Consider the following 27,642-nt stretch of genomic DNA (forward strand, 5'->3'; position numbering starts at 1 on the left):
TGTTACACCTACAGTAGAGCCTCATTTTTGACAAATCTCTTAAATGAAAACAAAAATAATGATAATAATCATTAGGTATCATTTATCGAGCACTTACTTTGGAAAGCAATGTACTAGGAACTTAAGATGTATATTGATTTGTATCTTTACAAGTGGTAAATGATGTACAACTCTACAGTCTCAATCTTATAAATGAAAAAACCCTCCGATTTGAAAAGTAAAGAAACTTAATCCAGAACACACATGGAAGCCCAGAACTTGAAAGTGGTTCTGGCTCTAGAGGGCTGTCTTCTGAGCTGCCTCTCATAGCCTCAGGTTCTGCATCTTCAGGATGAGTGTCTTGGGTGGAAGGGGGTCTATGCAGGGGTGATCTTCCATGGCCAGTTGATTTTCTCCAGCCCCTACTCTCCTGAGCCTAGCCTTGGCATTTTCAATAGCTCTCTGGCATCTGGGCCTGTCTCTCAAAGACCTCCTGGACCACATGTCTGAAACCGAACTCACTGATTCTCTACCTGCCGTGTCTGTACTCTGTGATCCATGTGATGTTTAATGGGAGGGAGCACCCTTGATTCTGTAGTCTGAGCTTAAGGCTGTCTAACTACCTACCTTGTTTCACCTATCATGATTATCATCCAACCTGGCAGAGAAGTGACCTGTGCAGGGGGTGTTACAGTCTGACCACCTGGGTTTGAACCCGGACTCCCCTGTTTACCAGCTGTGCAGTGCTGGACAAGTTACTTTACTCTTCTGTGCCTTGATTTTTTTCATCTGTAAAATGGAGTCTAAAATATTATTTATTATTTATGGTGGTCTAGTTCAGACTGTTGGTAATGTTTGACAGAACTATTAAAATAGCCTTCAGGCTGCTGTTTCTGCAGTGAGGCTCTTCCTTTGATAATCCAGCCCCTCTGGATTGCAGAATAAAATAAATAATAAACATGATAATTTCCTGCTTAAAAATCTTTGAGACTCCCTACTGCCCTCAGGTCAAACTATTGAATCAGGAAAAGGCTTTCATTATTTTCCTCCAACTGCCCTTTCCAGAGTCATTTTCCACCATGACCCTCTAAACAATTTCCACTCTAGCAGCAAAAAATTATACATATGATGTTCTTTTATGTCTCCAGACTTTTGACTGTGCTGTGCTCTCTCTATCAGGAATGCCCTTCCTTCCAGTTTCCATGTAGCAAAAGTACATTTATCTTGCATGGCTCAGTTCAAAAGTCACTTTTTATTTTTTAAGGCAGCATAAATTGAGTCAGTCACTTCTAGAATGCATTCCTCTGTTTTAGAACCTAGTATGTTGATAGCAATCATATGCATGGTAATTATTTGTCTACCACTAGGCTGTGGACTGCTGTGGGGAGAGACTGTTTTTTTTAAACTTAATATCTTTTGTTCTAGGGCCCCACATGTAGTGGGAGCCTCCCAAATTTAGATTAATATATAAAATATCTTTCCTCACTCCTAAAAATGACTTAGAGCAAATGTGAATCAAATGACTGTAATGTTGTTAACTAGTTGAATTAACTCCTGTTAGCTTAAGATAATAAAGGCAGTGAACTTGTAACAAAATTAAATTAAAAACTGAAGTGCAATTATAGTGTTCTTACTGTCTCCAAGATAAAACCATGATATATTTTTTTCCTAGCACACATGTTACATTTTTTTCTGACATCATAAGAAAATCTGAGAACGGAAATCCTTTCAAGCATTTCATTTGATATAGAACATCTATATTCCATACAGCATTTCATTAGGAAAGGAGCCTGCTTTTCTCTTATCTGCCCTTACTCTAAACATAATATCTTATGGAGACAGTATACTCGTGGTTAGGATCAGAAGCTCTGAATCTGGAATGTCTGGGTTTAAATGCTGGTGTGGCCATTTATAAGCTGTGTAATGGCTGGAAACAGTTTTCTTGGGGCCTGCTATCTCATCTATAAAATGGGTACCCTGGTAACATTCAGTGTAGAGAGTGGCTATGAGGATCAAATGAGTTAATGCATCTAGCACTTAGATGAGAGTTCATGTATCTCGCACATAGATGAAAGCCTGGCTTATACTAGATGCTCTAAAAATGTGTCTTCTTATTTGATTGGTGTTTATAAGAGAGGCACCTGAAATCCTGATAGAAAGCTGAGGAGGATTTCATCATCAGGGAACAGTGGAAAGAGATGGATGAGTCTTGAGAGCGTGTGAGAATGTCCCTTCGCCTGTGTAAGGACCAGTTTATCTATTTCAGATATAATTCCAACACTTCCATGATTTAATGCTTCATTTCATCATTTTACACATGGAACTACATGTAGGAACGAACCCAAGTATAAACTTGGCCATCAGGAAAGTTAGCTCCAGAACTATCTTGCCTGAGTTTGAATCCCAGTTCCATGACGTGCTGGCTGTCTCACCTTGGGCAAGTGTTTTCATTTATTAAAGATTAAATTTTTTCATCTGGCAAATGAGGAAAAAAGATTAATTTTTGCCTTTTACTTGTGGTGAGAATTAAATGAAAAACCATCATTCAACATGCTTATCACGGTGCCTGTCATATAGTAAGTGCTTAATGTGTTGACTACTAGTTTCATGTTGCAAATATTATTGAATATTTTTACCACATGGTGTGGTTTTATCATGTAGTTATTGAGAGTAAAAACATTTATTTATGTAGATTTAAAAACATAAGGTGAACACCTCTATACTCACCATCCCAGGTTAAAAAAATAAAAGGTTGCCAGTTTCTTAGAAGTCCCTGCAGACCTTTCTGGGCACATTCCCGTCTCTCTCTCCAGCGCGTTACTGTTCTCCTGGCCTTTGGATCATCATATACTTGCTTTACTTTAAAATTTTAGTTCTTATAAATGTATCACTAAATAGTATGCTATTTGGTTTTGTCTTTAATGAATATTATAGTAATGTAATTGATACACATTTATATATTCTGTGTTTTGCACTCAGCAGATGCAGCTGGATTGATGCATGTACTATGGTTCATTTAGTGTCATGCTGAATAGTATTTTATGATATCAACACCCTACAGTTTACTTTGCTATTATTTTTTCTATTGATGGACATCTGGACTGTTATTTATTTATTGCTATTACAAAGCCTGCTGTGTAGAACATTCTTGTACATGTGCCCCTATAGAAGACTTTCTATATATATACCCTGGTGTCTATATAAAGACTTTCTTTAAGAAGTTAGACCTAGGAGTCGAGTTGCTCACTTGTAAGATATGGGAATATTCAAATTTACTTGGTAATGGTAAACTCTTTTCTAAGTGGCAGCACATGAAGGAGTTTTTGGCAGAAGATTATTAGGTACATAATTTCGGATCCTCATAAAAATTATAAATGTGGTAGTTAGTCTCCAAGATTCCACAGTTTCAATATAAAATCCAAATCATCCATGTCTCTTGGTGTTCACACCCTTGTGTGGCCCCTCCCACATTATGCCAAGGTTGGTCTGTGTGACCAGTATAATTCAGGAAGAGTGATGGTATTGTTGCTTCTGTTTTTGGATATCTTTCTTCTTGTCTCTTTTGCATCTCTCACTCTGGGGAACACAGCTTCCCTTTTGGAAGCAATTCTATGGAGAGGTCCATGAGGTGAGGAGCAGAGGTCTCCAGCAAACAGCCAGTGAGGAACTGTAGCATGCCACCAGCCACGTGATTGAGCATAGGAGCCAATTTCTAGCTCCTTGGGTCTTGAGATGTCTACAGTTTGAGAGCTTGACTAGAACAGCATGAAAGATCCTGAACCAGAATTGCCCTGCTAAGCTGTACCTGGTTATGAGTCCACACACACACACACACACACACACACACACACACACACACACAAATGTGAGATTATAAGTATTTGTTGTCTTGAGCTAAGCTTTGACGTAATTTTTTATGCAGCAAACATAGCTAATATATATTCTATTAAAGAGGTGAAAAATTCCAGGTTCCCTTAAGGAATATGTGAAATAAAGTAGGATATTAAAACAAATAGATTTGAAAATGGGTAACATTAAAAGTTGATGCACCTATAATTCTAGGTGCTATTACGTTAGTTAGCCATGTTAAAAAAATAAACAAACCCATAGAGATGGGAGACCAAGGATAATTTGTGATTCATTATCTGTAGCAACACATGTCAAGTGTGTTCACATTTTTTTAGATGATCTTGATTTATCATTATTAGAGTCCTTTAGATGTCTTTATAAGTTATTCTTGATGCAGAAACATTGATTGTAACATAATAGCAAAAAAGAAGCCATTTAGTTATACAGAAATAAGAGAAAAGTTAAATACGTCATATACCTACTCAAGAGAATATTATAAAGTCATGATAAATATATATATTTTTTTAAGTGACATATTCCCAACATAATGTTAAATGACAAGAGCAGGATATGCTATACAAACAGTATAAAACCAACTATGCAGTGACTTAAGGGTGAAAATGGCATCTCTTAGTTGTGAGATTACGTGGGAATTTGTTTTCTTCATGAAACTTCTGTATTTTCAAAGTCTAATAAACATATGTTAAGACTTCTATTGTTAGAAAAAAGTGTATTTAGCATTGAATAAATTACTCTTAATTCATTTTTAGTAATACAAAGAAATGCGGACAGCAAACTTTGCCTTCAGATTGGGAGGAAAATCCCTATCAAATATATATCAACAATGAGCATCTGGAAAGGTTCTGGTTGCTATTTCAAGTTGGCTTCCTTTCACATTATCTTGATCTTTGGATCTAATCATAGTCTTCAATCCTGTTATAATTGCTGGTCCTTTTGATTTCTCTTACAGAAGTGAAGATATATTCTAAGAAGTGTATCCTTAGATGATTTCATGGTTGTGTAAACATTATAGCATGTATTTACATCAACCTAAATATTATAGTATAGCCTTCTACACACTTAGGCTGTGGTGGTCTAGTCTTTTGCTTCTAGTCTACAAACGCGTACAGCATGTTACTATTCTGAATACTGTAGGCAATTGGAACACAATGGTAAGAATTTGTATATTTAAACATAAATGTATAAGAATTAGTATATCCCAACATGCAAAAGGAAATGTTTTATGATAACATCTTACTACGGCTTCAATGTCACTAGGCCATAGATAGGAATTTTTCAGCTCTATTATACTCTGATGGGACCACCATCATATATGTAATCCACTGTTGGTGGAAATGTCATTGGAAGCTATGACTTTTTTATTCATTGTTTTGTGGACGTCAGAGCTATTGGTGAATCAGGGTAAATTCACAGAATGCTCTAAATGTAAATGTGACTAAAGTGTATATTCTTCAGTTTCTGCTCATGAAGTTGAGAAGAATAAGGTAAATGAGATTTCATGGAGGCACTATGGAGGTGAGGGTTGCCTAATACCTTTTTATTCCAGAAATGATTTGTATCTAAGGTAGCCAATGCTGGCATAATTGAAGAAGGAATTTAAGTTGAATAGGAGCTGGAGTCATTGCCTGAACAGTGACACTTCATGGCATCATAGGTATAGACATTTTTGATATTAGTTAAAAAAGAAAAATTCTCAAAACTTAGTGTTTGAATAGACTGGAAGTGTTCTTTTTTGTTTTAAAAATGTTCTTTATAACAACATTTTTGCCCATTAAATTAAGCTTGGAAAAGACCTTAAAATAGAGTATTTAATTTGGAAGAATTAAGCAAAGTTCTACCACGCAGGAACTGCTTCAACATGTTGGTGTATTTATTCTGATACTTGTATTTCCTTTCTGCATTTCCATTACACCCTGGGCTTTTAGCTTGCATGCTTTGTTATTACTGTATATTTCCTTCTAGATTGTCACTTCCCTGGGGACAGAGGCTATGTCTTTCTGGCTTATCATCTTTTCCTCACCTTAGCATTTAGTAGGTGCTTAATAAAAACATGTTGAATGACTAACTTGGCTGGACAATTACATGGAAAAGAGGAAATTCATGAGTAGAAAAATAAGTGAAAGTAAAGCTCTATGCCAGTTGAGACTATTGGCAATTTGAAGTGTCAGTGTCCTACTGCTGTTGGTCCCAGGTGCCATCAAAGGTAGGTGGAACCAAGGCCACGTACCAGGTGCCACCCGAGTGCTTCAGGGCCATGCCAAGTGGAAGTTCTGGGAAGGGTACTCAGTCAGTGCCAAGGAAAGAGATCAAAGCTGGGTTTCTGAACTCCTAAAGGGCAAACCAGAAGAAGGAGCTCATAACTGAAACTTTGGGCTTAGCAGGAAAATATCATGGCTTCTGGCTTTATTTGAAACCTCGAACACTGAATCATTTTTGCTTCTCAAAGCAGTGAGCTTTTTTGTTTTATCATGTACAAAATACTGATCTCAGATATTTCAAGCAATAAGAAAACATATTACCAGTTACGGCAAGCACTCACTGGAATATATAATTTGGTGACTCTGCAAAGATCTAATCATTCCAACATCATGATTCCAAGCATTATTTTATTAATCATTGCATTTATAGAGAATCTCTTAACCAGTATTTATTGTTTAGATTTTTCCAGTGCCCTCATCACTGAGGTCTCTGGTTGCGTGTGTAGAAGATTAAGAGATACAATAAACTAAGAAGAATAGATCAAGCAACACACACTAGACCTAGGCCAAACTAAATAAATATGTCTATTTCTAAGGCCTGGAATTCAACAAGAACAGAAACAAATTCTTGCATACAAAAAAGTAAAATTTTTACAAGAAAGAGATTTCAGCCTTAATTTGATCTGATTTTGTTTAAGTTAAGCAGTTTTTTATCTAAAAGCCAGTGTTCATAATTATTCTTTTCAATTATTTTTTCATATTATTTTTCCAACCATGGTTTGAAGATAATAGGAGCCATGAGGAAGCAGAACCAAGAAATTAAAAATAAAATTCTCCAAGTTGTGAATTGAGGACAAGGCATGTGTTTCCAACTCAAAACAAATAGCTTAAAATCCTTTTTGAATCTGGTGTTAATAAAATCAACCAGAACAAATTACAGCTAAATGCAATTCTTCCTAGTGTCAGTTACAAGCCAAATCCCCTAGTTTAGATTCTGAATTTTAATTTCTGATCATGGGTGAATTACTCACCTCCTTGTGCCTCAGTTTCCTCTCCTATAAAGTGGGGACAATAACAGTATCCATCTCACAGGGTTGCTGTGAGGATCCCACAAGGTAATATGTGTTAAGTTCTGAGAATAATGATGGACAAATAATAAGTGCTATATAAATAGCTGTAATTACGATTAAACAATGAAGCAAAACACTTGCCTGTTGTTCTGGATCATTTCATCTTTTTTTCTTTACAAGAGAATGCATTTGTTCCTCTTTCTAGTTTTACAGTTCATTTTATACTCCTTCTTATCCTTCTTTACAAGACGACTTCTCTTGTTCTTGTGTTGGTAAGTCTTTCTTTAACTGGCCTCTTATAAGGTAGAATGCTACAACACTCTGGGGCCAGAAAATGGCTCAAAGGTGTCTTTGTATTTTTTGACATTCTAGAATCAGCCACAGCATGTGATCCACATTAGAAATCTGTAGGAAAATAAGAGCAATTTCTTAAAATCCTTTTGTGTTCTTATTTTTACTTTTTGAGACAGGGTCTCACTCTGTCACCCAAGCTGGAGTGCAGTGGCATGATTACAGCTCACTGTAGCCGTTATCAACCTCACTGGCTCAAGCAATCCTCTCGCCTCCGCCTCCCAAGTAGCTGGGACCACAGGTGCACACCATCATGCCTGGCTAATTTTTTTAATTTTTCATAGAGATGGGGGTCTCCTTATGTTGCCCTGACTGGTCTCAAACTCCTAGGCTCAAGCGATCCTCCCACCTCAGCCTTCCAAAGTGCTAAGATTGTAGGCCTGAGCCACTGTGCCCAGCCTTTCTCTGTTCCTAAAATGCATCTCTTTATAAATTTGTGTCCTGGAATGCAGGTGCTTGAGTACCTCATTTTGCTATTATTTAAAAATGCGGAATAAGAGAAATTTTTTTTATGTGAGTATCATTATTGACATGACTGTGCATAAGAAAGCTGAATATACTGATTTTTTCCTGGGAGATCTGAGGTGAGAAACCAGTTGTCCATTTCACTGGCTCTTCACTTGGCCATCTCCTCCATGGTGAAGCTGTGCAGTGGACAGAGGTCTCTGGACAGCAGAAGCTGCACCCTGATGCTCTACCCGTTATTGCGGACTCTATCACATGGATGGTTATTTCAGTTCCCAAGCTTCAGTTACCCTGACTATCCTATGTGAGCTGTACAACCATACCTATATCAAAGCAAGAACTTTGTCCAGGGGGCATTAGACCAAGTGGTCCAGGACCCAACTCTTAGGTTGACTCAGTTTACTTGGTTTGCTGGAAAAGCCTTGTAATTCTTCCTACCTATTGAAATGTCTTTAAAATCCAGCACTCAAACAAGAATATCTCTTGCCATGGACTTTTTCTAAATCTATTTGCCTTCAGCTATGGAACTGGGAAGACTCTTTCAAAGGGACATTTTTCTCCTCCCACCCAAAGTGATAGTCACCTTGCTAAATGCCATTTGGATCATGTTGCTTCCCCTCGAGAAATCCTCCAATTGCTTTTCCTAGAGTATGGGGTACCATAACAGTATCTACATGTCATTCACAGCCCTTTGTGCTGGACCTCTGGGCTCTACTTTCCCACTAATATCTTGGCTTTGACCCTAATAAGTGTGACACTTTCCCTCATTTGCTGTATTTTCTCTTCCTCATCCCTTGCCTTTGGATGGATTATTTTTTCTGTTGTTGAGGTATTTCTTTGCTTTTTTGCTAGGCTAAATCCTCCCCTTCCTATACATTAAACTCAGGTGTCTTGTCCTCTAAGAAGTCTGTCCTGAACTCTAGGGTGAGCTGGATGATGCCCTCTGTGCCCATCCAGTGCTGACAGCATTAGCCTCACTGCATTGTACCTGCCTTTTGGTTTTCATGTTGTTCATTGATCTGGAAGCTTCTGAGGACAGGGACTGAAACTTTTGTTTTGGCAACTCCTGCACCCAGTCCAGAGCCTGGCAGATGGTAAGAAGGTCACTAAATGCTTATTGAATGAATAAATGAATGAAGCCTAAATTTGATAAGTTCTCCCATATGATAATTAGAGACATTGTAAACCTAGACGACATTATGATTTTAGGCAGATTTATAGCTAGCGAAAAACTGTTCCCAAAGAATTTAGAGAAGGAAGACATAGATCAGATGATAAATGTATGATGGTTTATAAGAATTAGAAAGAATATAAAGTAAGATGCAGGGGCTCCTGAACCTGGGGAGGAGTTTTCAATAGGTAATATACTCAAATGAGTTAGCTTTGAAACAGATGAGGTGAAAAGTTCTGCTTTTAGGGATTAAAAAGTTCATTAAATTAATACAAATTGTTGGAAGAGAACTTGTCAAAATAAGCCAAGAGTGTAATAGAAGCTCTCTAAACTTTTATTATTATTAACAGTTTATTAAGCACCCAGTACCTGTTGAGCATTTTCAGTAAGTGCTTTAAATGTATAACCTTATAGGATTTAGCCCTCATCACATCTCTATGAAGTAGGTCGCTGGTAATATTAGCCCTGTTTGTGAATGAGGAGCTCAGGTTAAAGTATTGTAACCCACATGCCCAAGCTCACAGGGTTGGAAAAGGTGGGTCTGACTGGATGAGTCCAAAAGCCATGGATTGGAGGAGGGACGGTCTCACTTCATTCTGCATTGTCAGATCGCGGGGAAAGATTAGTTCTATTTTGAGTGACCATTTTAAGATGGTTATAGACAAACTAGAGTACATTCTGTAGGGGGAAGCTGTTGTGAATTTAGGAATGACCATTAATCATGTCTTGTTCTCTTACTCAGATTTCTGAACCAACTGGGAGATACAAAAAGAAGTCAGACAAGGCCGGGCACGGTGGCTCACGCCTGTAATCTCAGCACTTTGGGAGGCCAAGGCAGGCGGATCAAGAGGTCAGGAGATTAAGACCAATCTAGCTAACACGGTGAAACCCCATCTCTACTAAAAATACAAAAACTTAGCCAGATATGGTGGCGGGCACCTGTAGTCCCAGCTACTCGGGAGGTTGAGGCAGGAGAATGGTGTGAACCCGGGAGGCAGAGCTTGCAGTGAGCCGAGATTGCGCCACTGCACTCCAGCCTGGGCAACAGAGCAAGACTCCATCTCAAAACAAACAAACAAACAAAAACAAGTCAGACAAATAGAAATCCAAATGTCAGTTTTTTCAGAGGAAACTTATGTTGTGGTTAAATAGATGGGCTAATCCTGTACCCCTAGCCCCACATTAAGTGTAGCCACCAGAACTGTGGGTTCACCATGGAAGGGCCTAAGCCTGCCTGCTAAACTCACCACAGGCAGGGAGAAAATTGAACTCTGCAGGCTGGTCTGAAGCAGCAGGTGCCATAGACCTATATGGACTTAGCCAGCCATGCCCAGGGATGTCTCTCAGATTCAACAATCACGCCAGCTATTCCTCTTCTTATGGGCAGGAAGGAATCAGAGAGAGGGTAATAGTGTGACTCTAAATCTTCTCAGAGACACATAAAACCCAGGAATAAAGTCCTCATCCTTAGCCATGGCCAGGATGCTAATTGTCACAACTGTGGGACCAACAGGTGGAAAGACTGGTGTAAGAGTTAAATTTATGTGTCCAATTGACTGGGCTGTGGTACCCAGATTTGGGGTCAAACATCAGATGAATTGCTGTGAAGGTGTTTTGTAGATGTGATTAACACTTGAATCAGTAGACTTTGAGTAAAGCAGATGAACTTCCATAATATGTGTGGGCCATATCCAATCAGTTGAAGGTCTCAGGGGCCAGAAGAAATACTCCTCAAGACTACAATATCAACTCTTTCTTGAATTTCCAGCCTGCCCTACAGATTTCAGAGCTGCCAGTCCCCAAAATTCTGTGAGCCATTCTTTAAAGCCAGTCTCCCTCTCTGTCTCTCACTCTCTGTCTCTCTCTAGACATAGGTACATATATATATATAGATGGATGTATGTATACATATACACGTACATATATATGAATATCTCCTATTGGTTCTGTTTCTCTGAAGAGTTCTGATTAATACAATGTGGAATGTGGGAATGTGGAATCTGTAGCTGAGGAGTCAAGATGGTGATCATGGAAGCTCTTTTCACATTTCTGATGGGTTCCCACAGGACAAACTATGTAGCATCTGAGATGGTTTAAATGGAGCGTGATAACCTTGTTGGTCGTATTATAGAAGAAATGCTAATGTTATGAGAAGGCTGACTCATGGCTGGCTGTTTGGGTCACTTCGACCTCTTTTAAGAGTAGTGAAGCTATTTTATGCTTCTGTTAAATAATCTAATACCATTGTGTTTTTTTTTTTTTCACATTTCATTGTTTGTGAATTTCTTTCACATCTCAGTTTATTGGTTTTCCCATAGTGCATAGCACACAAATAGGCAATTATGGAATTGAATTAAGAGTTTAATAATGGTTCATTAGGAACCAAATTTCAACTTTAAATGAGCACATATTTCTCTATTTTTTTGTGTTGCTTTGTTCCTATATGTATTTCTTTTAAAGTATTCATTTGTAAAAAATGACCAGCATATTGGTAAAGTCCGGTATTACTTGGTTATTTAATTATAAATTAAAGTACATAGCTCACAAGATTTTTGGATTTTTGACCAGAATAAAGCAAGAAATTAAAATACAAACAAGAAAATAACCTAACTCGTAAAATAACATTTCTCTGAAATCAATTATCTTAAATTTTCACAGGAAATAAAATTAGGAGAAATCTGCTAAATTTATCCAAAAGAATACAAGAGTTTTGGAATATAAAAAAGTACTACTTCTTTAAATGCTGATGAACACCAGCTTTATCATTTCTAAAGAAGAGGATTTTGGTGTTATTTTTTTCTCCCAGTGAAAAATTTTACGGCTCCTACCTGGTAAAAGGACATGGGCTTGAGCCTGATATTTGAGACTATATAAATAGCTGATCTGGAAATTTGGAAATTTCAAGCCAATTTTATCCTCTTTCTTTTAACTGCAGTTTCATGCTCCCCCCTCTACTCCTTCAATTATCCCATGAACCCTCTTGGTCATTCAGGGTTGATGAAGCCATCATGCCATGGTCAGCTGCTTAACTTTGCACTCTATGAGGGAGGAGGGATCTTTTTGAAGCCCTGCCACCATTGCCCTGTCCAGCTCATCTTGCAGGGCAGTGAACAAGAGCCTGAGCAGAAGGTATCAGAATCTTTGGAAATGGGACCCATCAGATGTTTCACATGTCAAAGTGTTCTGATGAATACTCAGGTTTGAGAGCTACTGGTTTATAGCAGTTCAGCTCCTCATCAACACAAATATATGCATATTTGTGGTATTCCTTCAGTAAAGACGGCTCTGGTCACATTGAAACAGTGAATATGTGCCTTTGTGTGTGTGTGTCTGTGTGTACATGTGTGTGTGTGTGTGTGGTGTTTAGGGGTAGAAGTGATAACCAGGATTGACTGCAATGTCCCATGAAGCAGGGGCAGGGCTAGTTTCTATGAACTATCTCCATTAATCAGTGGGCCTGCATTCCTGGAAAATATTCACTCAGGATCCCCAAGGCTACCTAGAGCAAAGGTGGCCCAGCCTGGGTCTTGGCATAGTATGATCTCAGGGTGTCCAGGCTGAAGACAAGGTGAATGTCCTGCCTCTGCTGCACTGGGCTTGGGAAGCCTGGTGTGCTCCTGCCCCCTCCTTGTCAGGGAACCCTGGACAGGGTCTGGGACCTGAGCTCAATTCCCAGACCCACCTCTATTGAGCTATGTGACCTTGGGTGTGTCCCATGCTCCCTAGGCCATCTGTGGTGAATAGGCCATATGACAGGCCATCTCAGGGAGGTGGGCAGGGATGGTGCTCACCATACAGGCCTGCCTCACCCCTCTTCACCTCCTACTGTACGCAGAAGACTTCAGTATTGCACATCCTTCCATGAAGGACCTATCCTACCAGAAAAAAATTATAAAGCAAAAGGAAATGATTTATCGTTCACTTTCAGCTCGGAAACTCGACAGGCAGGCCTTGACTTGGTGTCCTAACTTGGCAACCCTGTGGTGCTAGGTTTTATACATTATTTCAAAGGGCTAGAGTTCCCCTCTGAAGATTTGTTTTCTGGTGGTGGGCTTAGCAACTCTATTTTTTTCTTCTTAATCTATTTTCTTACACAAAGAACTAATGCCCCCAAGTACAATTGCACCCAGATTACTAGACTCTCAACTTAAACATTACCAAAAGCTATAATTTTGAAATTCTTTTATCTATCCCAAGCTAATAGCAGTTTTGCATGTCTTTATATTGTTTTCATCTGTTTCTTAGCCCCCCTCCTCTTGGGTTATTGTCTCTGGAATATGTGCGGGCTTGTTTAATTTTAGTGCTGAATTTGGGATATGGAAAAGATTACTCTTAATTATATTACTTACTTATTGAAACATAATATATTTATATGGACTTTCCGTGCTCCAGAAGCAGTGTGCTCTTTTATGAAGACATTGCTGGAGGTTGCCAAGGCGGGGATCTGAATTGAACGGGATCTGAATCTAAAGCAATCTAGGAGTAGATCTATCCTGCAGCATCTTCAAACCAGCTTCTCAAATACTTCTTTCAACACGAAACATTCATCCCAGCCCTGCAGCCAACCAGCTCAGTGCTATTTTTTCTACAATTCAATGAACCTGTGAGGCCCCATCTAAAACAATCACCACAGCAGAACCTTGGGGTCTGACAAAGATTTCCCTCCCAGGGAGAATAAGGCATGTTGAATTGGTTTGAATCAATGGGGCATTTTTTCTCTTGTTGGCCTGGTGATTACAACCCTGTCTCTTAAACTGCACTGGGTCAAACCACAACCCAAATGACTTTTTAAAATGATACAATGCTATTAAAGAATAGAAAATACATTCTTGGTCAAGCTATTACCAAGTAGAAAAGAAAAAAAAAAAGTCATCACTTTGAATTTCTTACTTTGTCAATAAAATTATCAACCTCAACTTCCTTTATGTTTCTTGGTGCCTGCTGTTAAGCCGTGCGTCAGAAACCCCCAGCTTTGGATGTTGTCATAGAGCCCAGACACCATATGCTCCTCTGTCATGAGAGCAGGACGAGCTACATGATTCGTGGGGGAGCACAATGCAAAATGAAAGTGTGAGGCCCCCTGTTCAAAAATTATGTCGAATTTCAAGACAGCGACAGCAGAGCGTTTAAGGAAGTGCTGGGCCCTTCGGAACCGCGCAGGTCACATGTGCATGAAGCTAGACCTTGTTCCAAGACAGACCTAGTTGAGGAGGCAGAAGAGTCCATTTCCTTCTCTCCTGCTTGTCAGCCCATGTTATTTAGGTTTATCTCAGAGGTCTGCTTTCAATTCTCCCAACTCAATGAACTGCCTCTCTCCTTTCCAAATTCGCTCCTCATCTGGGACTCTCTCTAAACAAGGCGTGCAGCTCGGTGCAAAGTTGAGTCACATTGCCAAGTCCTCCAAGGCCTGATGAAAGCCTTGGGGCGCCAGGAGGGGCAGAGAGGCAGCCCTTGCACCTCACCATGCTGCTCTGCTCTGCCAGAGGTAATCGCTTTGCAGATCCTCAACTACATCTCCAACTGTGGCGTTTTCTCTCCTTTGTCCTTCTGACAAAGTCTTTTATAATTCTCTTTAGATGTTCCAGGGCTTTTTTTTTTTTTTGCTCTTTCAAATAATTGTTATCAATGCCTACTAAAAGCCTTAGATCTTCTCCTCCTCCTTGTCTTCACTGTAAATATTTTCCCTACTCTTCAGCAGCAATATTATGGCTATACATAGTAACAAAATCTCTACAACTATCTTAGTTTCTTTATTCTTGTGTTTTCAAAGACTCCCAAATCTTGCTCTATTGGTGTTTGTTGAACTTTTCTAATAAGATAACTTTTAAGAGAAAGTTAAATACATATTTATAACTTTTCTATGAAAGTCTGCCTGCTATCCCCACTCCGAAATATATTAGTGATTTCTGAGCATAAAACACAGATTGATTTTGTGACATTATGAACTGGTAGTCATAGTTTGCTTAGTGATAACTATGCCAAACACAAGAGCATGTGGACATTGTTGCCTCTAAACCTAGCTGCATTCCCTGCAAACTGGATGCCCTCAGAGGAGAAGGGTAAGAGGATCCTTTATAGAATATTTTTGCTGGTAGTGGTTGCCACTAGGCAATGACATTCACAGATGTTAGCAAATGGGTGGCTCAATTAAAAGGTTACATAAATCAAGTTCAGGACCTCTGAATCACCCTACCACAGAAAATTGACAGATGCATTGAAAATGAAAATTAAATGCCAGGGCTGCATGAACCATTTCTTCCTGTTCTGTTCAATGTTACTACTTGTTTAGGGGGCACACTTGGAATTTCCACTTCTGCAAGTGGGACCCATTTCTCTCTGAGTCTTAATTCCTCCTGATGACAGGCTGAATATGGCAGTGACTATAGTCTCAGGAAGATACATCAGAAGCCATGCAGTCAGCTTCTCCAATACTTTCTTTCCTATTAATTTCTACATGACTTTGGTCACATCACCAGATGCCTTGATTTCCACATTTAAAAAATAGCAATTGTACCTGTGATCATGGTTTATTTTTTTTCTTTGCAGGGATGTGAGTAATGTGGATAAAAGAAATACCTGTGAGAGAATTTAGAAATATTTGAAAGGAAGAACTCTTCCTTCAAATGTGTTTTGTTTTTAGAGATAGGGTCTTGCTATGTTGTCCAGGCAGGATTTGAACTCCTGGGTTTGAACCATCCTATCACCTGAGCCTCCAGAGTAACTGAGACTACAGGTGCATGCCACCGTGCCCAACTCAAATGTGACTTTTTTTTCTCTCTCTCTAGATCTTATTATGGGATTCCCCACTCATTTATTTGTTATTTTGAAAGACAAGACAGTAAGGTTTATACCTCTGAATGTTTTCTCACTATGTAAGCAAATTTGGACCTAGCTTTTGCATCCATGGCTTCTTGAAAAGAAAGTCTCCTTGAGCCTCTGAGGCTGAGTTCTTAGTACATTAACCCTCCTCTTCTGTGTTGCAACTGTGATATAGGAATGTCTAGTTAGCATCCTGATTTATTTGGTTTTGTTGAGTGTGTGTGTGTGTGTGTTTTCCTTGAAGTGTTCTTGGTGTGGGCATATGTGTCTAATTAAAAAAGTAAATTGACAGGGTTGCATAGATTGTTTTCCCATTCCCGGTCCAGACACACCTCATTTTATCGTGCTTTGCTTTATTGTACTTCATAGATATTGAGCTTTTTAGAAATTGTATATTTGTGTAACCCTGCTTTAAGCAAGTCTATCAGTACCATTTTTTCAACAACATGTGCTCACTTCATGTCTGTACATCACATTTGGGTAATTCTCATAGTATTTCAAACTTTTTCATTACAATTATATCTGTTACGGTGATCTGCCATCAGTGATTTTTAATGTTACTGTTATACTTGTTTTAGGACATCACAAACTGTACTCATATAAGATGACAGACTTAATTGATAAATGTTGCTTTTGTTCTGATTGCTCCACTGACTACCCAGTCCCTCATCTCTCTTCTTCTCCTTGGGCCTCCCTGTTCCCTGAGACACAACAGTACTGAATTTAGGCCAATTAATAACCCTACAATGATCTCTAAGTGTTCAAGTGAAAGAGTCACATATTTCTGACTTTAAATCAAAAGCTACAAATGATTAAGTGAGGAGGGAAGTTGAAAGTCAAGATAGGCTGAAGGCTAGGCCTCTTGTGCCAAATAGTCAAGTTGTCAATGTGAAGGAAATGTTCTTGCAGGAAATTAAAGGTTCTACTCCAATGAACACATGAATCATAAGAAAGCAAAACAGCCTTATTGTTGATATGGAGAAAGTTTGAATGACTTGGATAGAAGATCAAACCAACCACGACACTCCCTTAAGCCAAAGCCTATTCCAGAGCAAGGCTCTAACTCCCTTCAATTCTGTGAAGCCTGAGAGAGGTGAGGATGCTGCAGAAGAAAATTTCAAAGCTGGCAGAGGTTGGTTGATGAGACTTAAGGAAAGAAATCATCTTTATAACATAAAAGTGCAAGGTGAAGCAGCAAGTGCTGATACAGAAGCTGCAGCAAGTTATCCAGGAGATCTAGCTAAGATCATTGATGACAGTGGCTACACTAAACAACAGCTTTTCAATGTAGACAAAAGAGCCTTCTATTGGAAGATGCCATCAAGGACTTTTTTAGCTAGAGAGAAGCCAGTGCCTAGCTTCAAAGGACAGGCTGACTCTCTTGTTAGGGGATAATGCAGATGGTGACTTTCAGTTGAAGCCAATGCTCATTTGCCATTTTGAAAATCCTATCGCCCTTCAGAATTATGCTAAATCTACTCTGCCTGTTCTCTATAAATGGAACCACAACGTCTAGATTACAGCACATCTGCTGGTCATCCAAGAGCTCTGATGGGGATGTACAAGGAGATTAATGTTGTTTTCATGCCTGTTACCACAACATCTATTCTGTAGCCCACGGATCAAGGAGTAATTTTAACTTTCAAGTCTTTTATGTAAGAAATACATTTCATAAGGCTATCACTGCCTTAGATAGTGATTCCTCTGATGGATCTGGGCAAAGTAAACTAAAAGTCTGCTGGAAATGACTTACCATTCTAAATGTTGTTAAGAACATTTGTGATTCATAGGTGGAGGTCAAAATACCAATATTAACAGGAATTTGGAAGAAGTTGATTTCGACCTTCATGAATGACTTTGAGGAATTCAAGACTTCAGTGGAGGAGGTAACTGCAGATGTGGTAGAAATAGCAAGTGTGCTAGAATTAGAATTGGAGCCTGAAGATGTGACTGAATTTCTGCAATCTCCTGATGAAACTTGAATGGATGAGGAATTGCTTCCTTGAGATGGACACTATTCCTGGTAAAAATTCTGCGAATATTGTTGAAATGGTAACAAAGGATTTACAATATCACATAAACTTAGTTGATAAAGCAGTTGCAGGGTTCGAAAGGATTGACTCCAATTTTGAAAGAAGTTCTGCTGTGGGTAAAATGCTACTAAACAACTTTGCATGCTAGAGACATCTTTCCTGAAAGGAAGAATAATTCAATGTGGTAAACTTCCTGTATTGTCATATTTGCTTTATTGCGGTGGTCTGAAACTCAACCTAAAATTTATCAGAGGTATGCCTATACATCAGTTCCTTGAAGAATGACACTTTGTTAAATGTCCTTTTGTTATAACGTTGATGAAAAAATCACTTCCTGGCCGGAGCCACAGTTTGTGTCCAGTTTGCTTGTTTTCTCTATGTCTACATGGGTTTTCTCTTGGTACTCAGCTTCCTCCCACATCCCAAAGATGTGCGTGTCAGGTGAATGGGCATGTCTACATTGTCCCAGTGTAAGGGAGTGTGGAGATGTGTGTGTGTGAGTGCACTGGGATAGGATAGCGACCTTTCCAGGACTGATTTCTGCCCTGCCTCCTGAGCTGCTGGGATAGGGTCCAGCCACTGGCGACCCTGAACTGAAATGAGTGGGTTGGAAAACGAGGGAGTGAATGAATGAATGATTGAATGAATAGACATTATTGTAAAATAACAATTCATAACTTCTACAACAATCATGCAAACGCACCACAGTAAACAATGCATTCTGAATCCACTCAGTAAGCCTGCCAGATTTGTTCTTGTTTGTTTGTAAACTGCACAGTGGTAGTAGGTGCTCCTTACAATTTTTCCTTTGCAAACATTTATTTATTGATTCAATCCACCATCACTAGGACTGCTGTCACTCACTGATTCACCAAAAAATTGGGTAATTATCTTGTTTCTACTAACCTTTCTTTTTTAAAATTATTATTATATTTTAAGTTCTAGGGTACATGTGCACAACGTGCAGGTTTGTTACATATGTATACATGTGCCATGTTGGTGTGCTGCACCCATTAACTTGTCATTTACATTAGGTATATCTCCTAATGCTATCCCTCCCACCTCCCTCCACCCCACGACAGGCCCCAGTGTGTGATATTCCCCTTCCTGTGTCCAAGTGTTCTCATTGTTTAATTCCCACCTATGAGTGAGAACATGTAGTGTTTGGTTTTCTGTTCTTGGGATAGTTTGCTAAGAATGATGGTTTCTAGCTGCATCCATGTCCCTACAAAGGACAGGAACTCATCCTTTTTTATGGCTGCACAGTATTCCATGGTGTATATGTGCCACATTTTCTTAATCCAGTCTATCATTGATGGACATTTGGGTTAGTTCCAAGTCTTTGCTATTGTGAATAGTGCTGCAATAAACATACATGTGCATGTGTCTTTATAGCAGCATGATTTATAATCCTTTGGGTATATACCTAGTAATGGGATGGCTGGGTCAAATGGTATTTCTAGTTCTAGATCCTTGAGGAATCACCACATTGTCTTTCACAATGGTTGAACTAGTTTACAGTCCCAACAACAGTGTAAAAGTGTTTCTATTTCTCCATATCCTCTTCAGCACCTGTTGTTTCCTGACTTTTTAATGATTGCCATTCTAACTGGTGTGAGATGGTATCTCATTGTGGTTTGGATTTGCATTTCTGTGATGGTGAGTGATGATGAGCATTTTTTCATGTGTCTGCTGGCTGCATAAATGTCTTCTTTTGAGAAGTGTCTGTTCATATCGTTTGCCCACTTTTTGATGGGGTTGTTTTTTTTTTCTTGTAAATTTGTTTGAATTCTTTGTAGGTTCTGGATATTAGCCCTTTGTCAGATGAGTAGATTGCAATTTTTTTCTCCCATTCTGTAGGTTGCCTGTTCACTCTGATGGTAGTTTCTTTTGCTGTGCAGCTCTTTAGTTATTAGATCCCATTTCTTTAGTTATTAGATCCCATTTCTCAATTTTGGCTTTTGTTGCCATTGCTTTTGGTGTTTCAGACATGAAGTCCTTGCCCATGCCTATGCCCTGAATAGTATTTCCTAGGTTTTCTTCTAGGGTTGTTTATGGTTTTAGGTCTAACATTTAAGTCTCTAATTCATCTTGAATTAATTTTTGTATAAGGTGTAAGGAAGGGATCCAGTTTCAGCTTTCTACTTACAGCTAGCCAGTTTTCCCAGCACTATTTATTAAATAGGGAATCCTTTCCCCATTTCTTGTTTTTGTCAGGTTTGTCAAAGATCAGATGGTTGTAGATGTGTGGTATTATTTCTGAGGGCTCTGTTCTGTTCCATTGGTCTATATCTCTGTTTTGGTACCAGTACCATGCTGTTTGGGTTACTGTAGCCTTGTAGTATAGTTTGAAGTCAGGTAGCGTGATGCCTCCAGCTTTGTTCTTTTGGCTTAGGGTTGTCTTGGTAATGCACACTCTTTTTTGGTTCCATATGGACTTTAAAGTAGTTTTTTTCCAATTCTGTGAAGAAAGTCATTGGTAGCTTAATGGGGATGGCATTGAATCTATAAATTACCTGGGGCAGTATGGCCATTTTCATGATATTGATTCTTCCTACCCATAAGCATGGAATGTTCTTCCATTTGTTTGTGTCCTCTTTTATTTCATTGAGCAGTGGTTTGCAGTTCTCCTTGAAGAGGTCCTTCACATCCCTTGTAAGTTGGATTCCTAGGTATTTTATTCTCTTTGAAGCAAATGTGAATGGGAACATGATTTGGCTCTCTGTTTGTCTGTTATTGATATATAAGAATGCTTGTGATTTTTGTACATTGATTTTGTATCCTGAGATTTTGCTGAAGTTGCTTACCAGCTTAAGGAGATTTGGGGCTGAGACAATGGGGTTTTCTAAATATACAATCATGTCATCTGCAAAGAGGGACAATTTGACTTCCTCTTTTCCTAATTGAATACCCTTTATTTCTTTATTTGGTCTAATTGCCCTGGCCAGAACTTCCAACACTATGTTGAATAGGAGTGGTAAGAGAGGGCATCCCTATCTTGTGCCAGTTTTCAAGGGGAATGCTTCCAGTTTTTGCCCATTCAGTATGATATTGGCAGTGGGTTTGTCATAAATAGCTCTTATTATTTTGAGATATGTTCCATCAATACCAAATTTATTGAGCGTTTTTAGCATGAAGGGCTGTTGAATTTTGTCAAAGCCCTTTTCTGCATCTATCGAGATAATCTTGGGGGTTTTGTCTTTGGTTCTGTTTATATGCTGTATTACATTTATTGATTGGTGTATATTGAACCAGCCTTGCATCCCAGGGATGAAGCCCACTTGATCATGATGGAGAAGCTTTTTGATGTGCTGCTGGATTTGGTTTGCCAGCATTTTATTGAGGATTTTTGCATCGATGTTCATCATGGATGTTAGTCTAAAATTCTACTTTTTTTTGTTGTGTCTCTGCCAGGCTTTGGTATCAGGATGATGCTGGCCTCATAAAATGAGTTAGGGAGGATTCCCTCTTTTTCTATTGATTGGAATAGTTTCAGAAGGAATGGTACCAGCTCCTTCTTGTACCTCTGGTAGAATTTGGCTGTGAATCCGTCTGGTCCTGGACTTTTTTGGTTGGTAGGCTATTAATTATTGCCTCAATTTCAGAGCCTGTTATTGATCTATTCAGGGATTCAACTTCTTCCTGGTTTAGCCTTGGGAGAGTGTATGTGTCCAGGAATTTATCCATTTCTTCTAGGTTTCTAGTTTATTTGCGTAGAGGTGTTTATAGTATTCTCTGATGGTAGTTTTTATTTCTGTGGGATTGGTGATAATATCCCCTTTATCATTTTTTATTGTGTCTATTTGATTCTTCTCTCTTTTCTTATCAGTCTTGCTAGCGGTCTATCAATTTTGTTAATCTTTTCAAAAGCCAACTCCTGGATTCATTGATTTTTTGAAGGGTTTTTTGTGTCTCTATCTCCTTCAGTTCTGCTCTGATCTTAGTTATTTCTTGCCTTCTGCTAGCTTTTGAATGTGTTTGCTCTTGCTTCTCTAGTTCTTTTAATTGTGATGTTAGGGTGTCAATTTTAGATCTTTCCTGCTTTCTCTTGTGGGCATTTAGTGCTATAAATTTCCCTCTACACACTGCTTTAATGTGTCCCAGAGATTATGGTATGTTGTCTCTTTGTTCTCATTGGTTTCAAAGAATATCTTTATTTCTGCCTTCATTTCGTTATGTACCCAGTAGTCATTCAGGAGTTTCCCTGTAGTTGAGGGGTTTTAAGTGAGTTTCTTAATCCTGAGTTCTAGTTTGATTGCACTGTGGTCTGTGAGACAGTTTGTTATAATTTCTGTTCTTTTACATTTGCTGAGGAGTGCTTTATTTCCAACTATGTGGTCAATTTTGGAATAAGTGCGATGTAGTGCTGAGAAGAATGTATATTCTGTTGATTTGGGGTCCAGAGTTCTGTAGATGTCTATTAGGTCTGCTTGGTGCAGACCTGAGTTCAATTCCTGGATATCCTTGTTAACTTTCTGTCTCGTTGATCTGTCTAATGTTGACAGTAGGGTGTTAAAGTCTACATGATTTTTGTGTAGGAGTCTAAGTCTCTTTGTAAGTCTCTAAGGACTTGCTTTATGAATCTGGGTGCTCCTGTATTGGGTGCATATACATTTAGGATAGTTAACTCTTCTTGTTGCATTGATCCCTTTACCATTATGGAATGGCCTTCTTTGTCTGTTTTGATCTCTGTTGATTTAAAGTCTGTTTTTATCAGAGACTAGGATTGCAACCCCTGCCTTTTTTTGTTTTCCATTTGCTTGCTAGACTTCCTCCATCCCTTTATTTTGAGCCTTTGTATGTCTCTGCATATAAGATGGATCTCCTGAATATAGCACATTGATGGGTCTTGACACTATCCAATTTGCCAGTCTGTGTCTTTTAATTGGAGTATTTAGCCCATTTAAATTTAAGGTTAATATTGTTACGTGTGAATTTGATCCAGTCATTATGATGTTCACTGGTTATTTTGCTTGTTAGTTGATGCAGTTTCTTCCTAGCAGCAATGGTCTTTACATGTTGGCTTTTTTTTTTTGCAATGGCTGGTACTGGTTGTTCCTTTCCATGTTTAGTGCTTCCTTCAGGAGCCCTTGTAGCGCAGGCCTGGTGGTGATAAAATCTCTCAGCATTTGCTCGTCTGTAAAGGATTTTATTTCTCCTTCACTGATGAAACTTAGTTTGCCTGGATATGAAATTCTGGGTTGAAAATTCTTTTCTTTAAGAATGTTAAATATTGGCCCCCACTCTCTTCTGGCTTGTAGAGTTTCTGCCGAGAGATCCGCTGTTAGTCTGATGGGCCTCCCTTTGTGGGTAACCCGACCTTTCTCTCTGGCTGCCCTTAACACTTTTTCCTTCATTTCAACTTTGGTGACTCTGACAATTATGTGTCTTGGAGTTGCTCTTCTCGAGGAGTATCTTTGTGATATTCTCTGTATTTCCTGAATTTGAATGTTGGCCTGCCTTGCTAGGTTGGGAAAGTTCTCCTGGATAATATCCTGCAGAGTGTTTTCCACCTTGGTTCCATTCTTCCCGTCACTTTAGTTACACCAATCAGACGTAGATTTGGTCTTTTCACATAGTCCCATATTTCTTGGAGGCTTTGTTCATTTCTTTTTACTCTTTTTTCTCTAAACTTCTCTTCTCGCTTCATTTCATTCATTTGATCTTCAACCACTAATACCCTTTCTTCCAGTTGATCGAATCGGTTACTGAAGCTTGTGCATTTGTCATGTAGTTTTTGTGCCATGGTTTTCAGCTCTATCAGGTCATTTAAGGACTTCTCTACATTGGTTTTTCTAATTAGTCATTCGTCTAATCTCTTTTCAAGGTTTTTAGCTTCTTTGCGATGGATTTGAACTTCCTCCTTTAGCTCGGAGAAGTTTGATCATCTGAAGCCTTCTTCTCTCAACTCATCAAAGTCATTCTCCATCCAGTTTTGTTCTGTTGCTGATGAGGAGCTGCGTTCCTTTGGAGGGGGAGAGGCACTCTGATTTTTAGAATTTTCAGTTTTTCTGCTCTGTTTTTTCCCCATCTTTGTGGTTTTATTTACCTTTGGTCTTTGATGATGGTAACGTACAGATGGGGTTTTGGTGTGGATGTCCTTTCTGTTTATTAGTTTTCCTTCTCACAATCAGGACCCTCAGCTGCAGATCTGTTGGAGTTTGCTGGAGGTCCACTCCAGACCCTGTTTGCCTGGGTATCAGCAGCAGAGGCTGCAGAAGAGTGAATATTGCTGAACAGCAAATGTTGCTGCCTGATTGTTCCTCTGGAAGCTTCATCTCCCCAGCCGTGTGAGATGTTAGTCTGCCCCTGCTGGGGGGTGCCTCCCCGTTAGGCTACCTGGAGGTCAGGGACCCACTTGAGGAGGCAGTCTGTCTGTTCTCAGATCTCAGACTCCATGCTGGGAGAACCACTACTCTCCTCAAAGCTGTCAGACAGGGATATTTAAATCTGCATAGGTTTCTGCTGCCTTTTGTTTGCATATACCCTGTCCCCAGAGGTGGAGTCTACAGAGGCAGGCAGGCCTCTTTGAGCTGTGGTGGGCTCCACACAGTTTGACCTTCACAATGGCTTTGTTTACCTACTCAAGCCTCAGCAATGGCAGGTGCCCCTCCCCCAGCCTGGCTGCTGCCTTGCAGTTAGATCTCAGACTGCTGTGCTAGCAATGAGGGAGGCCCTGTAGGCATGGGACCCTCCGAGCGAGGTGCGGGATATAATCTTCTGGTATGCCGTTTGCTAAGACCCTTGGAAAAACGCAGTATTAGGGTGGGAGTGACCTGATTTTCCAGGTACTGTGTGTCATGGTTTCCCTTTTGCTAGGAAAGGGTATTCCCTTACCTCTTATGCTTCCCGGGTGAGGCAATGCCTCGCCCTGCTTCGGCTCTTGCTCGGTGGTCTGCACCCTCTGTCCTGCACCCACTGTCTGACACGCCCCAGTGAGATGAACCTGGTACCTCAGTTGGAAATGCAGCAATCACCCATCTTCTGTGTCACTCATGCTGGGAGCTGTAGCCTGGAGCTGTTCCTATTCGGCCATCTTGGAACCACCCCCAATCTTTCTTAGGTACATATATCTCACATGCATTTCACTGTTTGACATTAGAAGTGTTTTGGTTTGGACTCTTTTAGAAGTTTGGTGATATTTTGGGAACCAGAAATAGGCTGTAGGAACTTAATTCTTGTTTATATCAATTAGCCCATAGTAATATTGGTTTTGCTTAATGTTGCAGTTTCCAAAAACATATGAATATTGTTAAGTGAGGACTTACTGTAATTGTTATGCAACTTCTGTTCTGATAACAACCCAGTTGTTGTTCTTTTCAATGAAATGATATTGGAAGGAAATAGCCCTTTGCATTGCTGTAAACTAACAAGGCGTCCTCCTATCCGTGGCTCACTTGTGATTCCTCAGCACTTTGCTGCTCTTTGGCACTCTGGGCAGCAGATCTCATCTGCTGGTGTTTTCCCTTCACTCTGTCATGCCATCAAATACTTTTTGCTAATGTGGCCCAGTTTCAGTTTGTTTCACCAGAAAATAAATTTTATTTCACAGCTTCATAGCTCTTCATCCTTCCCATGTTACTCCAAACACATGCTCACTGGGCTTCCATAGCTCATCAAGTAATTTCTTACACACTCTACATTATAAGAACATTCCCTGTTTGCCTTCCTTGACATCTCTTTCTTAAACTCTTTTCCGACATCAAAATCCTCACTTCCTGGGAGAAAAGACTTGTTGTGAAAAGAGCATATGTGGGATTCAGAGTTTTTAGATTCCAGTGTTACCTCCTTCTGCAACTCACTAGCTGTGAAAATTTAAGCAATTGCTCCATCTTAGTTTTCTTACTTGTAAATGGGAATGACAAACAGGACTTTCCCCGCAGAGGTACTGTGAGGATTACTTGAGATAATACATGTCAAAAGCTGTTCCTAGAGATTTCAAAATGTGTTCATTGTTATTTCAGCAGATCGTTTTTCTTCTAGTTTTTACTTTGATAGACTCTCAATTCATGCAAATAATACATGGCCTATTTGCAGTTTAAATTTAATTACAGATTCACAAAATATGTGGTTACCTTCTCCTAACATTAATCGTTGGTACCAAGCCAGGTTTGACCTTTTCTACCCAAGGAATTTAGAGTTGGAAATAAAAGGCAAAATTATAAGAAGGAGAACTAAGTATAGTTCAAGTCCTAAAGTATGCTAATTAACACATTTGTTTGCCTTTGGAACATCTAGGAAAACAACTATATACTAATTCTCTTAAAAATGATTTATTTAAACATTTGTGGAAGATTCAGGTGTGTGATTTTAATTGCACAATTAATTAATTATTGGTGAGGTCCTTTTATTTCTTCCTAGTAATCAACATAATAAAACACTGTAGTATAAATTATGGCAGAAAAGAAAATTAATAAATGTAGTTGCAGGTTTTAATTTTTATTCTGAAAGTATGTTTAAACAATTGATTATTAATTTTAACTAGATTTTTTCTTCTTCCTCGCTCTTTCCCCCTTCTCCCTCTTTTTGCTGATTAATTCATTCCTTCCTTCTTTCCTTCAGTTTATACAAACAAAACACAATAATGACAACAATGCTATATGAAGGGCCTTACCTAAAAATATTTAAGCTGTGAAAAGATGAAAACAAAGGAATGGACAGCAATGGCTAATCTGGTATTTGTCTATGAATTAATATGTAAGAAGGGAAAAAGGTTGCTGATCGTGTATGTGTGTGTATTTATATTTGTTTGTTTATAAACAATCTGGCACATTCATGCCCAATGAAGAGTTAATTACAATGGCATTATTAGGACTCTTGTAAGAAAATAGTGTCATGTACATGGATATTCATTTCAGCATTCTTTGCAATAACAGAGCCCTAGAAACAACTTAAACACCTGCCAATGGGGAAATAGTAAAACACATTATATTGCAGCATTAGGACAATGGCATAGCTCCATTTGTGATGGAAATGTTTACATAAATGTTCATCAAGCTATAGGTTATGTGAAGAAAGTTTTGCTTAGAAGAACATAGTATTATGCCCCAATCATTGTGTGTGTGTGTGTGTGTGTGTGTATGTATGTTTATGTGTAGCTGAGCTTATATTTCTGTGTACAGTAATTATCTGGGGAAGGAAATTAGAGTTCTGATTGAGACAAAGACATTTTTACTAATTGATTTTTTAAAAAAAACAATCATGTATATTACATCTTCACTTAAAAATACTACTTATAAAAGAACTTAGTCTTTTTGGTTTCAGAACTTGAGTATCAATCTAGGGTCTATCATTTCTTGGCATCATGATCTTAGGCAAGACATTTTGTTTCTGAGTCTCAGTTTTCTCACCTGTAAGATGAAGATGATGATGTTCATCACACGAGTGTTATGCAAATTAACTGAAAAAAGGTCTGTGAAAGTGCTTTCTAAGCTCTCAAGGGGTGATTACTGTGGGATACTTTTCTTAATAATCATCTTCCTCCACCTTTTCTACATAGTTTCCCCACAGCCCACTGCCTCACGGAAGATGTCTGTCATTAAAGGGCAAATGATCTCCTTGGAATTCCTAGTTGGCCAGGAGCACTGCCTGAGAAGGAAGGCTGAAGAATTCAGGGAAGGTTTAAGTTGGATTCCACCAACCTTTTCCCACAATTTGATGAGCATTTTAATTCTGTGCAACTGGAC

At 39.0% G+C, this 27,642-nt stretch overlaps 1 long non-coding RNA gene across 1 annotated transcript in view; it reads left to right on the forward strand.

The window, feature by feature from the left end:
• The window catches only part of LOC119627259 (uncharacterized), a 442,819-nt gene that overhangs the window by 115,052 nt on the left and 300,125 nt on the right, over positions 1-27,642 (forward strand). The gene's annotated exons all lie outside the window — the stretch shown is intronic.

This window comes from Chlorocebus sabaeus, chromosome 14 (assembly GCF_047675955.1).
Source record: "Chlorocebus sabaeus isolate Y175 chromosome 14, mChlSab1.0.hap1, whole genome shotgun sequence".
Taxonomy (NCBI): Eukaryota; Metazoa; Chordata; class Mammalia; order Primates; family Cercopithecidae; genus Chlorocebus; species Chlorocebus sabaeus.